General features: G+C 35.3%; 1 protein-coding gene across 1 annotated transcript in view; it reads right to left on the reverse strand.

The window, feature by feature from the left end:
• Nucleotides 1-14,649, reverse strand: part of LOC150106947 (cell adhesion molecule Dscam1-like) — a 322,565-nt gene that overhangs the window by 65,978 nt on the left and 241,938 nt on the right. The gene's annotated exons all lie outside the window — the stretch shown is intronic.

Here is a 14,649-nt window from a genome sequence, read left to right on the forward strand (position 1 = left end):
GGGTATTGTCTGCAGTCAAGAAGAAGAAGAGAAATCTAAAGATTTTGCCGACGGACTTGAGCTACAGTAGCCCTAACAACACCTTCGCGGATCTGTAATTCATTTCGAAAGTGCATTGACAAGTATGTACTGAATCAATCTATTCAGCAAGCGGATATTTGCCGAACCAGTCAAGCTGAAGTCCGCGGAATCATCAAAAAACGCAACAAAAAGTCTCTTGATCCTGATGAATTACAAATAAAGTTTTCAAATGTTTCACCGACAAAGCTATTACGTACATCGTTGCCATCATCAATGCAATTCTTGCCATCAAGATGAAAAGAGCCGACATAATTCTAATCCCTGAACCTGGGGGAAAGTCCTGAAATTTCCTCAAAACCACAGATCCGTTAGCCTTCTCTCCTGTCTTGGGAAGATATCAGAGAAATTAATTCTGTAAAGACTGCAAGAAGTAACCAACTAAAATAACATCACACAGAAGAGCAGTTTGAAGTTCGACCAAGCCACTGTACATTCGAGCAAGTCTAAAGAATTATGAAATACATCTCAACTGGATTCAAATGGAAACAACAAAATTGGTGCCATTTTCCTTGATACAGCTAAAGCATTCAATTAAGTATATTGCATGCATAATGATCTTTTCTATAAACTGCTATTCTCCATTTACATGCCGACATTCCCCCTTACGATCTCGACCATATTTGCTTATTATGTGGATGATACTCCTACCAGATCCCTGAATCCAAAACTAATAATCAAGCATCTACAAAAAAAATGCAGCCAATGATCTTGAACTATGGTTTCGGAAATGGAGAATTGAAGTAAATGCTAATAAAAGAACTGCGCTTTTATTCACGAGAAGGAAAAGAATCTCATAAAATAGTAATTATGTTTGACACGCCCATCCCCTGGCAACCAGGAGCCAAATACCTGGGAATACAACTTGATAAAAGACTGTTTTGGATCCCATATATCCTATGTTTACTGCAAGACCAATAAAACAATCGCCGAACTTGATCCATTATATCCTTAGTCTTATATCCTTAAACTTTTATCCTTAATCTGGACCGATTAAGTCCAGATAACAAAGTGCTTCTTTACAAATCAATCATCAGGTCAATAGTAACATATGGATCACTGCCTGGAGCCACATATCCAGCTACAACATCAAGAAGTTGACTTTCCAGAACAAATGCATGTCGTCTGATGCTCCTTGGTTCATCAAGCTCACAACTTCATCGAGAGGCTGAAATCCTCGATGTTCTAACTCTCCTACAACACAATGTTCTCGAATATTTTCCACAGGTAGCTATCCATCTCCATCAATTAATAAGATCCGCAGTTGATTATAATGAAAATGACATCCTATAACGTTAACAACCCAAAGCAGTCCTCCTGAACCAGATCTAAATACAAATTTCGCAGCCACAACGAGCAAGTTCTACGCTCATCAACCACCCCCCAACTGTCAATCTTTCCATACCTAAGGGAGTGAAAACCGTGAGCTTGATCTCCATCTGATCAGTTCAGTCAAAAGTAAAAAAAAAAAAAGCTTGCACTTTTACTATCGCACATTTGGTAGAGTGGGTGCACCAAGGTCAGATAATCAAGAAACCATCTGTTGGCCAAACATGCAACTTCAAATCTCCAAATACGTTAGTCTAATCTTGAGACGAATTAATAAATTGCAAAATACGTATTTTCCACCTCTCATTCAATTCGATTGTTTCAGGTTTCTTCACATTGCAATATCAAATTAATATTAAATCTTAAATATTATCTTTAAATATTAAAAGTCTAAATATTAAAATGGTTTAATTTAAATTAAATTAAATATTGATTAATCATAATTCTTTTATTATAAAAGTAATACGAAAGGAATTTTTTTGTATGAGAATTTTTTTCTCCCTTTAGATGCTTAATTGAAACTCTATAACGTACTTGTGTGGCTGAAGCAATTTTTATTTCTTCCCTGCCTACCTTTTAATAGCGTCAAACAGTGGTTATGACAGTTAATTGGTTTTCCCAGATGTAATCACATATCTTGTCGGAGAGAAATAGTTTTTTTTTTATTTGTCTTTAATTACTCTTTTAAATATTCATTCACAGTTTCAATCATCGGTGTGAAATCTTTTTTTTTTAAAATATATAATCATCTCCCAATAGTGTTTAAACTCTGTGGGTTTCTACGATTGCTGTTCAATTTAAAAGAAATGCAAAGACTGGATAATGAAGCTAATATGAGACCTGACAAAGAAAGTAATGGTGACATAGTCGGGGTTGAACCGGTCCGAGTACGTATGATGCTGATAACTATACTAGTGGGGAATATAAACCTCTGTTTAAAAAGCGGAATGAGTAGTGTACGATAGAAGTAAAGTAGTCAAGTGACGAATGCATTGCTGTAAAAGTGCTGCCACCTATTATGTGATGGTTGCAGGAGAATAAAATGTTCATTGTTTGCTGAAAAGGTGTATACGAGAATCAAGCTCACGTAAGATATTCCTTCCACCTTCACAGGAACAATAGTTTCTTGGCACTTGTAATTCTTTCGTAACTCTCACTTGCATTCCATACATGTCGCTGTTGTGCTATAGCTTCTTCTAGCGTGAATGAGATCGATATAAAAAATCAGCGCGGGAGATACCGTTCAAAGTTATGCTAAATATATTGTGAAATATATTTAGAGGGCACAGTAATAAAGCAGTTGTGCAGGGTTAGCTACTACGAGTAGCTAACCCTGCACAATCTGATGTGTTACAATACAGTCCGGTTTGCGTGTGCAAACCGGACTGTAACACATCTGTAACACATCAGATGGCTTTCGGATCAGCTGGTAAAACTTCCTGCTAAATCTTGACCTCAGTAAGTCATGATGAGGCTTGTATTGGCAAGAACACCGGGCGGTCTCGCTATGGATCAAGGATGTCATGTCAAGGATTTCATCTCTTCAATTAACCCTTCTCCCCAAATAATTATAGTATCACTGAGATTGTAAAGACCTTCCTAAAAAAAGCATTACTCACTACCAAAAAAAAAAGAGGCAGAAGAAAATTAAATAAGTTTCCAGATATATTTCACCACAGATTTGCGAAATCCAGACTTTCCTGTAGTCTTCAGAACTTCTAAATGTCTTATTACGTAACTGTAAGATTTAAAACTTTCGTGATTAGGACTGCTACTAAATTTTTGGTTTATTTCGATTTTTTTCTTTACAAACAAGAGTTTGCTCAACTGTGAAGTTCTTAAAAGAACTGGGCGATGGACTGAGTCCTTGACTCTTTATCCCGTCATCTGAATGAAGAGGATCTGTGTGGATGGAGTTAGCGATCGAGCTAAAAGCTGCAGTCATGGCTGGGTAACGGGCAATAGCCGAGCCTCAGTTAAAACTTCTTTGGCTACAGCATTGCCATTCGTTACTCTCAAAGTCCTTAAAAATGACTTTTTTTTTATCCTGACCTTTGCCCACTCAACTGTGAAGTTCTTATAAGAACTGGGCGATGGACTGAGTCCTTGACTCTTTATCCCGTCATCTGAATGAAGAAAATCTGTGTGGATGGAGTGTTATTGAGCTAAAAAGCTCTAGTCATGGCTGGGTAACGGCAATAGCCGAACCTCAGTTAAAACTTCATTGGCTACAGCATTACCATTTGTTACCCTGGAAGTCCTAAAAAGGACTTTATTTCCGGTTACGAAACTCACTCAACTGTGAAAAACTATATAAGTATATTATAAATAATTTATATAGAGATATAAAAACGGTGTTCGATGTTAATTTCTTAATTTGATGAAATAAAAAATAAATAAAAATATTTTAATAAATTATTAACAAGTAAAATTATGTAGCATTATTTTCTTATTAATATTTTATGAACATACTTAAACAGCGATACAAATATATATCAGTGTTATCTATCCTTAAAAAAAAATAGGCATCACACAACATTTTACCTTCGAACTCGTCAATAACCAACTGCTCTCAGAAGTGTCAAAATATAGTTTATCTGAAAAAATCAGATAAACTATAAAGTGAAGAAAAGGCTGTACGAATATTGCATATATCGATAACGGGTGATAAGGATTAAAATAATGATTAGAAAACTATGGAAATAAATCAGCTGTCGTTTGCAAATCCGACTAGAAGCGTGTCAAGTTGAATTAAGAATTCTGTTTATACTGCTTGCAAAGTTTGAAAGCACTTTGACACAAATAGGAAAGTGCATGACGGAAGCACTTAAATCATAGTTAGTTTCTCGTCGTCAGCATCTTCGCGGATGGTAATCAATCATATTATCAACATTCCATAACATTAACACACTAATGATGTTTCCTTCGCCATGTAGGCTAACATACGCAAAGTAAGGCGCTGGGAAAGAAATGTGATTAATTCACCACTGTTAACGCATCACAGAACAGCCATTATTCAAGATGACCTCTGAAATACAGAAAATTTCATTTCGGTAACTGCTATTAGTGAAAATTAGGGAGAATTGTCTCTTTGGGTAATAAATTCTTCTGGAAATTATTATTAGTATACTATAAATAGCTTAATATTGTTATTAATTATTTATTGTTTTTATAATACATTAATGATATAAACACACCATTTTATTTTCATGAGAGAGAGATGATTGAATAAAGTGGATAACAATCAACTCAATCCAAGGGACTCCCCGTGTGGTTGCCAGGATAAGAATAGCACCAATGTAGCTAATGCATGTCGTACGAGGCGACTAAAATTGGTACCCATGGAGGGTAATGGATGGCACTGCAGTAGCCAATGAAGTTTTAACAGAGGCTCGGCTATTGATGTTACCCTCTTGCCACGATCAGAGCTTTAATTTAATAGCTCAATAACACCTTATCCTTACACTGTCCTCTACAGACAACGGGGAATATGAAAAGCAATCTTGCTTCGCCCCTTTAAGCCAGTCCTTATCCTTATAAGGACTATAAGAAAGCTTCATTGCCAATCCAATACCCTTACAGGGTAATGGATGGCAATGAAGATTAACTGAGGTTCGGCTGTTACCCCCTGGGAAGCAGAGGTTAGAGAGTATGAGTTCGCTTTCTTAAGGTTTTTGCCTTAAAGGAGCAATTTGAGTCTCCAGGAAAAGTGTTTTCCGGCACGGCCCACTGAGGGGCTTTGTCGGTGAATGCTTTTCTTCTGAAAATATGAGCGGTTCTGCTCGGTGGTGGTGTGTGGGTGGAAGGCCATCACTGAGTGGAGCCAACGCTGAGATGGACGGTCTTTCGGCCACTATTGAGTGGTCTAAGGATCGCCCGAATTTTTAGAGATTGGCTTTACTTACGTATCACCAATGAAGTTCTAAGTGAGGCTCCGCTATTGCTGTTACCCTCCTGCCATGATCAGAGCTTTAATAGTTCAATAACACCTTATACCTAAACTATCCTCTACAGATAACGGGGAAGATGAAAAGCATTCTAGCTTCGCCCCTTTAAGCCAGTTCTTTTATATATAAGAGATAAAACATTGTTAAACATGAAAGTTTGCATCTCTTTCAATTTCAATAGATAGATCTTCATGATAGTCTACGTTACCAGAATATTAAACACTGGTTTTTGTACATAGTCGCTATCTGCTCTGAAGTGATTGACGTTATTACATTGTTCTTGTGAATGGTGGATAGATTAGAAAAGGGATTTATGTTGTAGTACTAATTTTCGCGGTGTGCTATTATAGCAATGAGCTACCGGTTATCAATGCGCAATATATAGCATCGCACAGTCTGATCAACCCTACCTTCCCGTGGTGCCTGTTTCCACAACCGATTCTATGGGTATTCGACGAGTATTGCTACTTCAAGAGTGTGCTTTCCCTATCTAAAGGAAATGCTAACTAGACTTTCAGGCGGTAGATGGCTTTTTTTATGTCCCAGTAAAATATCACCTCTTACTTATTGCAAACCAGTTGGCGTGTTATGTTTGATCTCATGAGTAAGGGATTCGGATTCTGGAGCCACACGTAGAGACATTTGGATCCCTATATGTGGATAGAAAGTTTAAGAGCGTTTCTCTCACAACTCTCATGATTTGACCTTATTGCTTATAGCTCTTACTCCCCACATATAAAGATTTAAGGAAATACTTTCCTTCGGTTTACAAAAAAAAAAAAAAAAAAAACTCACAAAAAAAGCAAGCAGCAACAAAATCAAAAACTGGAATAGCAACAAAAATACATTAGCAACTCTTACAAAAAGGTTTCCATATGCTTTACCAACATCTGCACCTTTATAAGCAATATAACACAGATGGGCACCATCACCACTTACAGCCATCCAAACCAAACTTATTATTCCTAATGGAATCTCTGCTTGCGACCTCAACCACTACTGTTCACTTGATCTTAAACAAGTTCCTTTGGCTTCAGTGTTGGTAAATCGGCACATACCATTTTAGCCTACATTGCAGCTGACAAACTATGTGAATTTATCAAAACTGAAACCCTTGTCAGAGAGTGTGAAACCGTGAATCCTCATCCTTTCGAGAGCAGTTTCGACTGCTCTCGCATCCACATAGCTAGAGTAGCCTCAATCAGTGATAAGGCAAATCCATTGACATCATATGTAACTTTTTTAATTTATCTCAATGCTATATAATATTTACAAATAGTATTTGGATTTTATCTCTCGAATATTCAACGGCAAATCAAGTCCACGAATGCAACATCATTCAGCTGTGTGTGTGTGTGTGTGTGTGTTATACAGCATTCGGAATATAATGGTCATTTTTTCATCGCTTAGAAAATTTCACTAAAGTCCTTGATGTATCTTTTAACTGGGAGAATTCTTTTATATGTTCAAAATGAATGACCAATTAATAGAATCACAAGTCGAAAGAAGAAACAAAAGAAAAAAGAATAAAGAGGGGGAAGATATTTTATTTTTAACAATATCATTTCACTCGTGTAACATGTCAAATATACATATTTTACTTCATGAATCAAATTTAAGTTACAGTCAACAAACATCATATCATTGTAGCCCAATTAATAATGAATTCATTATTAATTAATAATTAATTATTAATAGAATTAGTAGAATAATAATAATGTACCAACGTTTAAATTTTTTAATTCGTCAAATTTCAATTAGGTCACTAGTCCGGTTTCACCACTTTTTTCTATACACGATAAACGTAATAATAATAATCAAATATAGGTAGAAAATATATGCCTTATTTTTGACAGATGAAATTTGATTGTTTCTTCTATTTATGTCAGCGAAACATTATATAAGGGATAAGTGACCCACAGAAAGATGTAATGTTTACAAATCCCTTCAGTAGTTGAGGAAAATTCTATATTTACATTTGTATCGAATGAAATACTGATTATATATATATATATATATATATATATATATATATATATATATATATATATATATATATATATATATATAATCATGGACTCGGTTGTTGTGATACATGTTTTAATGACTTTTAATACTTAGATTTAATGACTTATAAAGCTTTAATGAAAATAACAACTAGTTTCGGCTTAGAACAGCCTTCATCAGATATTCATTAAAGGAAGAGAATAGTAATAAACATTGAAGTATATAGAAAACTGGGAATTACAGGTAAAAATTGCAACACATAATTGAAACAAACCACGTTGTATTTTTTTAGTTTTTCTGACTGGCGGCGTAGTGTTTATTGCGTGTATGCGTGGAGGCTCTCGTGAACGCCAATATTGAATAACTGCAGTATGGCTATCTGGGATGTTATAACTTAAATTGCTGTTTAAGTGTTCAGGATTCAGGATCATTTCCCTGGATTCTCCAATTTTTCTTTCGAACTCATCACCACAGCGAAAAATATTTTCTGATTTATCCCAACAAACAGAGTGACTTTGGAGATCATCATTAGGATTGTTTGAAAAAAGAACATGACTGGACAACGCAGTTGCACGTGATCTTTTATAGGATATGTCTCCCTTATGCTCCTCTATACGTTGTTACGATTTATTGGAGAAACATTTGAAGTGCTTTGCTAGATATTTTGAAAGATTATAAGTAGGTGAATCAATTCCTTCCACGATTGGGCGAAGAGGGGTGTTTTCCTTGTGTATCTTAAGAACTCCATAGATGCGTGGTATAAGAGGATGTAGAGAGCGTAAAGAAAGGCGAACATTATGAGGAAGTTCACTCTTAGTCTTCTCATCAACTCGTTATGTTGATGACATTTTCATTATATGGAGTCACGGACGCATATCTCTTATAGATTTTCTTCATCATCTTAACAACCAACATCGTAATATAAAATTTACTGCTGATCTAGAACAAAATAACTCCTTACGATTCCTGGATGAAATGATTACACGATGCTCTGAAAGATTAAAAATCTCTATATACAGGAAACCTACTCATACCAATAGATATCTACATAGTCATTCTCATCATTTCCCACCAAGGAAGCTTGGAACTATATCTACCTTAGGACATAGAGTACGCTCTCTTTTGAATGAACCAGATGAACTCCAAAAAGAAATAAATCACCTACCTCTTATTTTTAAACAAAATGGATACTCCGAAAAAATGATTAAAAATTTTCTTCTGTATCCTTCTAGACAGTGCACGACAGATACTAATAATAATAATTTTAAAGGTAGCATCTCCATCCCATACATTAGCACAGTCTCTAACAAATTGGCTAAGGCCCTTGAAAAATACAACATCAAGACGTTCTTCACCACGCTTCCAAAAATCATTTCTCTAATCAGCCATCCAAAACCTATTCATTACAACCTAAAATATCCAGGTGTATATAAATTATGGTGCGATTGCAATATCCTTTATTTTGGACAAACCAACAAATCTATTGAACAACTTATACAGGAGCATAAGGGAGACATATCCTATAAAAGATCACGTGCAACTGCTTGTCCAGTCATGTTCTTTTTTCAAACAATCCTAATGATGATCTCCAAAGTCACTCCTTTGTTGGGATAAATCAGAACATATTTTTCGCTGTGGTGATGAGTTCGAAAGAAAAATCGTAGAATCCAGGGAAATGATCCTGAATCCTGAACACTTAAACAGCAATTTAAGTTATAACATCCCAGATAGCCATACTGCAGTTATTCAATATTGGCGTTCACGAGAGCCTCCACGCATACACGCAATAAACACTACGCCGCCAGTCAGAAAAACTAAAAAAATACAACGTGGTTTGTTTCAATTATGTGTTGCAATTTTTACCTGTAATTCCCAGTTTTCTAGATACTTCAATGTTTATTACTATTCTCTTCCTTTAATGAATACCTGATGAAGGATGTTCTAAGCCAAAACTAGTTGTATTATTTTCATTAAAGCTTTATAAGTCATCTCGGTTTAAGTCATTAAATCTATTTTTAAAAAAAAAATATATATATAATAGAAAGTAACTTATAAGGACTTGGTTAAAGGGGCGAAGCAAGAATGCTTTTCATATTCCCCGTTATCTGTAGAGGACATAAGGACTTGGTTAAAGGGGCGAAGCAAGAATGCTTTTCATATTCCCCGTTATCTGTAGAGGACAGTGTAGGGATAGGGTGTTATTGAGCTATTAAAGCTCTGATCATGGCAGGAGGGTAACAGCAATATAGTATATAGTATAGTAGCCGAGCCTCAGTTAGAACTTCATTGGCTACAGCATTGCCATCCATTACCCTCCAAGGGTATTAAATTGAATGAATCAATCACCGCATCTCACGGTCGATTGATTCTCCCAATCATCATATCCCCATACAAAGTAACCTTATCCTTATATAAGGACTGGCTTAAAGGGGCGAAGCAAGAATGCTTTTCATATTCCCCGTTATCTGTAGAGGACAGTGTATGGATAAGGTGTTATTGAGCAATTAAAGCTCTGATCATGGCAGGAGGGTAACAGCAATAGCCGAGCCTCAGTTAGAACTTCATTGGCTACAGCATTGCCATCCATTACCTCCAAGGGTATTGGAATCTAAATCCCCATACAAAGTAACGTCGCCCAAATATTTTACTTAAAAGAATTGAATATAATATGATAAATGGTGTATGAACTTTGCTCCATAAATATATAAGTAAACTGAAAATATAATTATTTTTCTTAAATTTTTTGAACAGATTTAAAAAATTCAATATATTTTTATATGTAAATATGTATCAAACTGAAATAATTATTACTACATTCTATATATACAATGTAATAATCTATATATATATAGAAGTATTACATTCTATATATATGTAATAATCTATATATAGAATTATTACATTCTCTCTCTCTCTCTCTATATATATATATATGAAAGAATGATCATTAACTCGGCTAACATACATATGTTTTAAAAAGAATTGAAGGACTAAAACCGAGATTTAAGTAAAATGTTTTTAATATAAAAACACGCCTAGTTTCGGCTTGTAACAGCCTTTATCATGTGACATTATAAAAGAAAGAAAAAACAAAAAACACTAAAACACTGAAGCTTAAATAAACTACGAACATCATAGAGAATCTCTATATGACTTTATAATTGACATTAAAACGTTGTGGTTGTATTTAAAGCTGTTCTTTCGTTAGTTGTATTGTTGGGAAAGTACGTGCTAGTTGCATCTCGTGAACGCCAGTACATGATTACAGCTGAATGACTATCTGGGAGGTTGTAGCTCAAGTTATTATTTATATGAACAGGATTGAAGATGATTTCCCTAGATTCCACAAATTTTCTCTCTAGTTCATCATTGGAACGGAAGATGTTAGTAGATTTTTCCCAGCAGACTTTGTGAGTTTGACTTTCATCATTAAGATTAGGCGAGAAAAGGATATGACCTGATAATGCACTCGCTCCCTGTCTCTTGTAAGTAATGTCCCTCATGTGTTCTTCCATACGCAATTCGACAGATTTGTCTGTCTGCCCAAAATAAGGAATATCACAATCACACAATATTTTATATACATCAGGGTATTTGAGATGATGATGATGACAAGGTTTTGGGTGGCTTATTAAGAAAAGGTTCTTTGGAAGTGGTGTGAACAAAGTTCTGATATTGTATTTTCTTAGAACTTTTGCTAATTTATGTGAAACTGTACTTATGCAAGGAATAGGTATATTGCCTTTGAATCTATTTTTTTTTTCTGAGTGATGTCTAGGAGGATTAAGAAGGAATCTCTCAGTGATTCTCTTGGAATATCCATTAACTTTGAAAGAAGTTTTGAGGTGGTTTATTTCTGTAAGAAGTTCATTTGGGTCATCCAGAAGAGAACGGACTCTATGTCCCAAAGTGAAAATTATTTCCAAGCTTAGGAGGAGGAAAGTGATGGCACTGACTATGCAGATATCTGTTGGTATGTGTGGGTTTTCTATATATCGATATTTTGAGTTTACCAGAGGAGAGGGGTCAGTTTGACATCAAGACATGGCAGGGAATTATCCGTTTCAAGCTCGGCAGTAAACTTAATTCCTTGATGTCGGCCATTGAGATGTTCGAGGAAAACCATAAGGGAATCATGTCCATGGCTACAAATAATGAAGACATCATCTACATAGCGTTTCCAAATTTTAGGTGTTAAAATAAAGGAAGAAAAATGCCTTGGTTTCAAAATCCTCTAAATAATATTTGCGATATTTGCGAGTACAGGGAATAAAGGATTACCCATAGCCAGTCCATGGTTTTGCTTGTATATAGTATCTTGAAATCTGAAGTAACCGGACTTGATGCAATGTGTAAGCAAGGCTAACATTTTTTTAGACAACTTGTCCTTGAGTAATGTTAGGACTTCATCTGTAGGGACATTAGTGAACAAAGAAGTTATATCCAAGCTAGCCATGATTTCATCTTCATTAACTGTTATATCCTTGATGTATGTTACAAAATCTGTAGTGTTCTTGATAAAGGATGGTGACTTGCCTGAAAAACTTTTGAGGTATTTGGCAAGATATTTTGAAAGGTTGTACGTCGGAGAATTGATACCTTCTACAATGGGGCGTAGTGGGGTGTTCTCTTTATGGATTTTAGGAACACCATATATGCGAGGAATTAACGGATGGAGAGAGAGCATAGAGATAAGCGAACGTTTCGGGATAATTCAGTGGTTGTTTTTAATAAGTTGTTTGCACGATTTTGAAGTTCACGAGTTGTATCTCTCTCGAGTATTGAGTAGGTATCATCTTGTAGTAATTCAAGCATTTTATTCTGGTAATCTTCAGAGTTGAGGATGACTGCTGCATTGCCTTTATCCGTAGGAAGTATAATTATATCTCTGTTTTTGAAACTTTTAATAGCTTTGCGTTCTGTTAAAGTAATGTTATCTCAGGTGGTTTTGCGTTATTGATAATAAAGATTGATTCAATACGTAGAAGTTTTGCATCTTGTGGAGGGAGAAAAGAAGTAGCTTTTTCTATTTTTGTAAGTAGTGTCTCCTTTGGTATAAATTTTGAGGAAGGAATAAAGTTTAGACCTTTATTAAGGATGCGTTTTTCTTCATCTGAAAGTATATAAGAAGATTTGTTGATAACGACTTTGTCAATATTGATGAGTGGTTTTGAGAAGTTCCTATTATTTTGTATTCTTTTTAATGTTTCAAATTTTCTTATAAGATTTACTTTGTTATTATATTGTATTGTGGCTGCTTGAGATTCACAGTTTGTATTAAAGGTATGCCAACTTTCATTATCTAGAGATTCTTCCAGTTTCTCCGCTATAGTTCTTTTTTTATTGAAAAGAAAAACGAGAGTTCGTTTAGTATCCGAGATTATTTCAGACAGTAGTGCTAATTTAACTTTATAATAGATTCTCCACGCACGTTTAGTTGTTATATTTTCTTTAAAGGACATAAATTTAGGAAAGACAGCGTGAAATTTGCACCGTTTCAAGAAGAACAACCTGTTGATGCTTAGTCCAATCCTCTTCAGTGCCTTGTTGAAGTTTCTTTTATTATTAATAATAGAAGCCTCGTCATGAAGGTTATAAATGAAAGATTAAAGATGCCATGGACAAGATTCCCTTATAAAAAAAAACAACCACTGAATTATCCCGAAACGTTCGCTTATCTCTACGTTCTTCCCATCTGTTAATTCCTCGCATATATGGTGTTCCTAAAATCCATAAAGAGAGGAATTAACGGATGGGGAGAACGTAGAGATAAGCGAACGTTTAGGGATAAACATTGTAGAAGGTATCAATTCTCCGACGTACAACCTTTCAAAATATCTTGCCAAATAGCTCAAAAGGTTTTCAGGCAAGTCACCATCCTTTATCAAGAACACTACAGATTTTGTTACATACATCAAGGATATAACAGTTAATGAAGATAAAATCATGGCTTGCTTGGACATAACTTCTCTGTTCACTAATGTCCCAACAAATGAAGTACTAACATTTCTCAAGGACAAGTTATCCAAACAAATGTTAGCCTTGCTTACACATTGCATCAAGTCCGGTTACTTCAGATTTCAAGATACTATATACAAGCAAAACCATGGACTGGCTATGGGTAATCCTTTATCCCCTGTACTCGCAAATATTTACTTAGAGGATTTCGATACCAAGGCTATCTCTTCCTTTATTTTAACACCTAAAGTTTGGAAACGTTATGTGGATGATGTCTTCATTGTTTGGAGCCATGGACATGAATCCCTTATGGTTTTCCTCGAACATCTCAATAGCCGACATCAAAGTATTAAGTTAACTGCCGAGCTTGAAACGGATAATTCCTTGCCTTTTCTTGATGTCAAACGGACACGCTCTTCTGGTAAACTCAAAATATCGATATATAGAATCCCACACATACCAACAGATATCTGCATAGTCAGTGCCATCACTTTCCTCCTCCTAAGTTTGGAAATAATTTTCACCTTGGGACATAGAGCCCGTTCTCTTCTGGATGACCCAAATGAACTTCTTACAGAAATAAACCATCTCAAAACTTCTTTCAAAGTTAATGGATATTCCAAGAGAATCACTGAAAGATTCCTTCTTAATCCTCCTAGACATCGTTGAGAAGAAACAAATAGATTCAAAGGCAATATATATATTCCTTACATAAGTACAATTTCACATAAATTAGCAAAAGTTCTAAGAAAATACAATATCAGAGCTTTGTTCACTCCACTTCCAAAGAACATTTTCTTAATAAGCCACCCAAAACCCTGTCCTCATCATCTCAAATACCCTGATGTATATAAAATATTGTGTGATTGTGATGTTCCTTATTTTGGGCAGACAGACAAATCTGTCGAGCTGCGTATGGAAGAACACATGAGGAACATTACTTACAAGAGACAGCGAGCCAGTGCATTATCAAGTCATATCCTTTTCTCGCCTAATCCTAATGATGAAAGCCAAAGTCACAAAGTCTGCTGGGAAAAATCTACTAACATCTTCCGTTGCAATGATGAACTAGAGAGAAAAATCGTGGAATCTAGGGAAATCATCTTCAATTCTGTTGATATAAATAATAACTTGAGCTACAACCTCTCAGATAGTCATTCAGCTGTAATCATGTACTGGCATTCACGAGATGCAACTAGCACGTACTTTCCCAACAATATAACAAACGAAAGAATAGCTTTAAATACAACCACAACTATTTAATGTTAATTATGTATAGAGACCCTCTATGATGTTCATAGTTTATTTAAGCTTCAGTGTTATAGTGTTT

Source organism: Typopeltis vanoorti, chromosome 5, assembly GCF_054136105.1.
Source record: "Typopeltis vanoorti isolate ZY-2024b chromosome 5, IOZ_Tvanoo_1.0, whole genome shotgun sequence".
In the NCBI taxonomy this organism is placed as follows: Eukaryota; Metazoa; Arthropoda; class Arachnida; order Uropygi; family Thelyphonidae; genus Typopeltis; species Typopeltis vanoorti.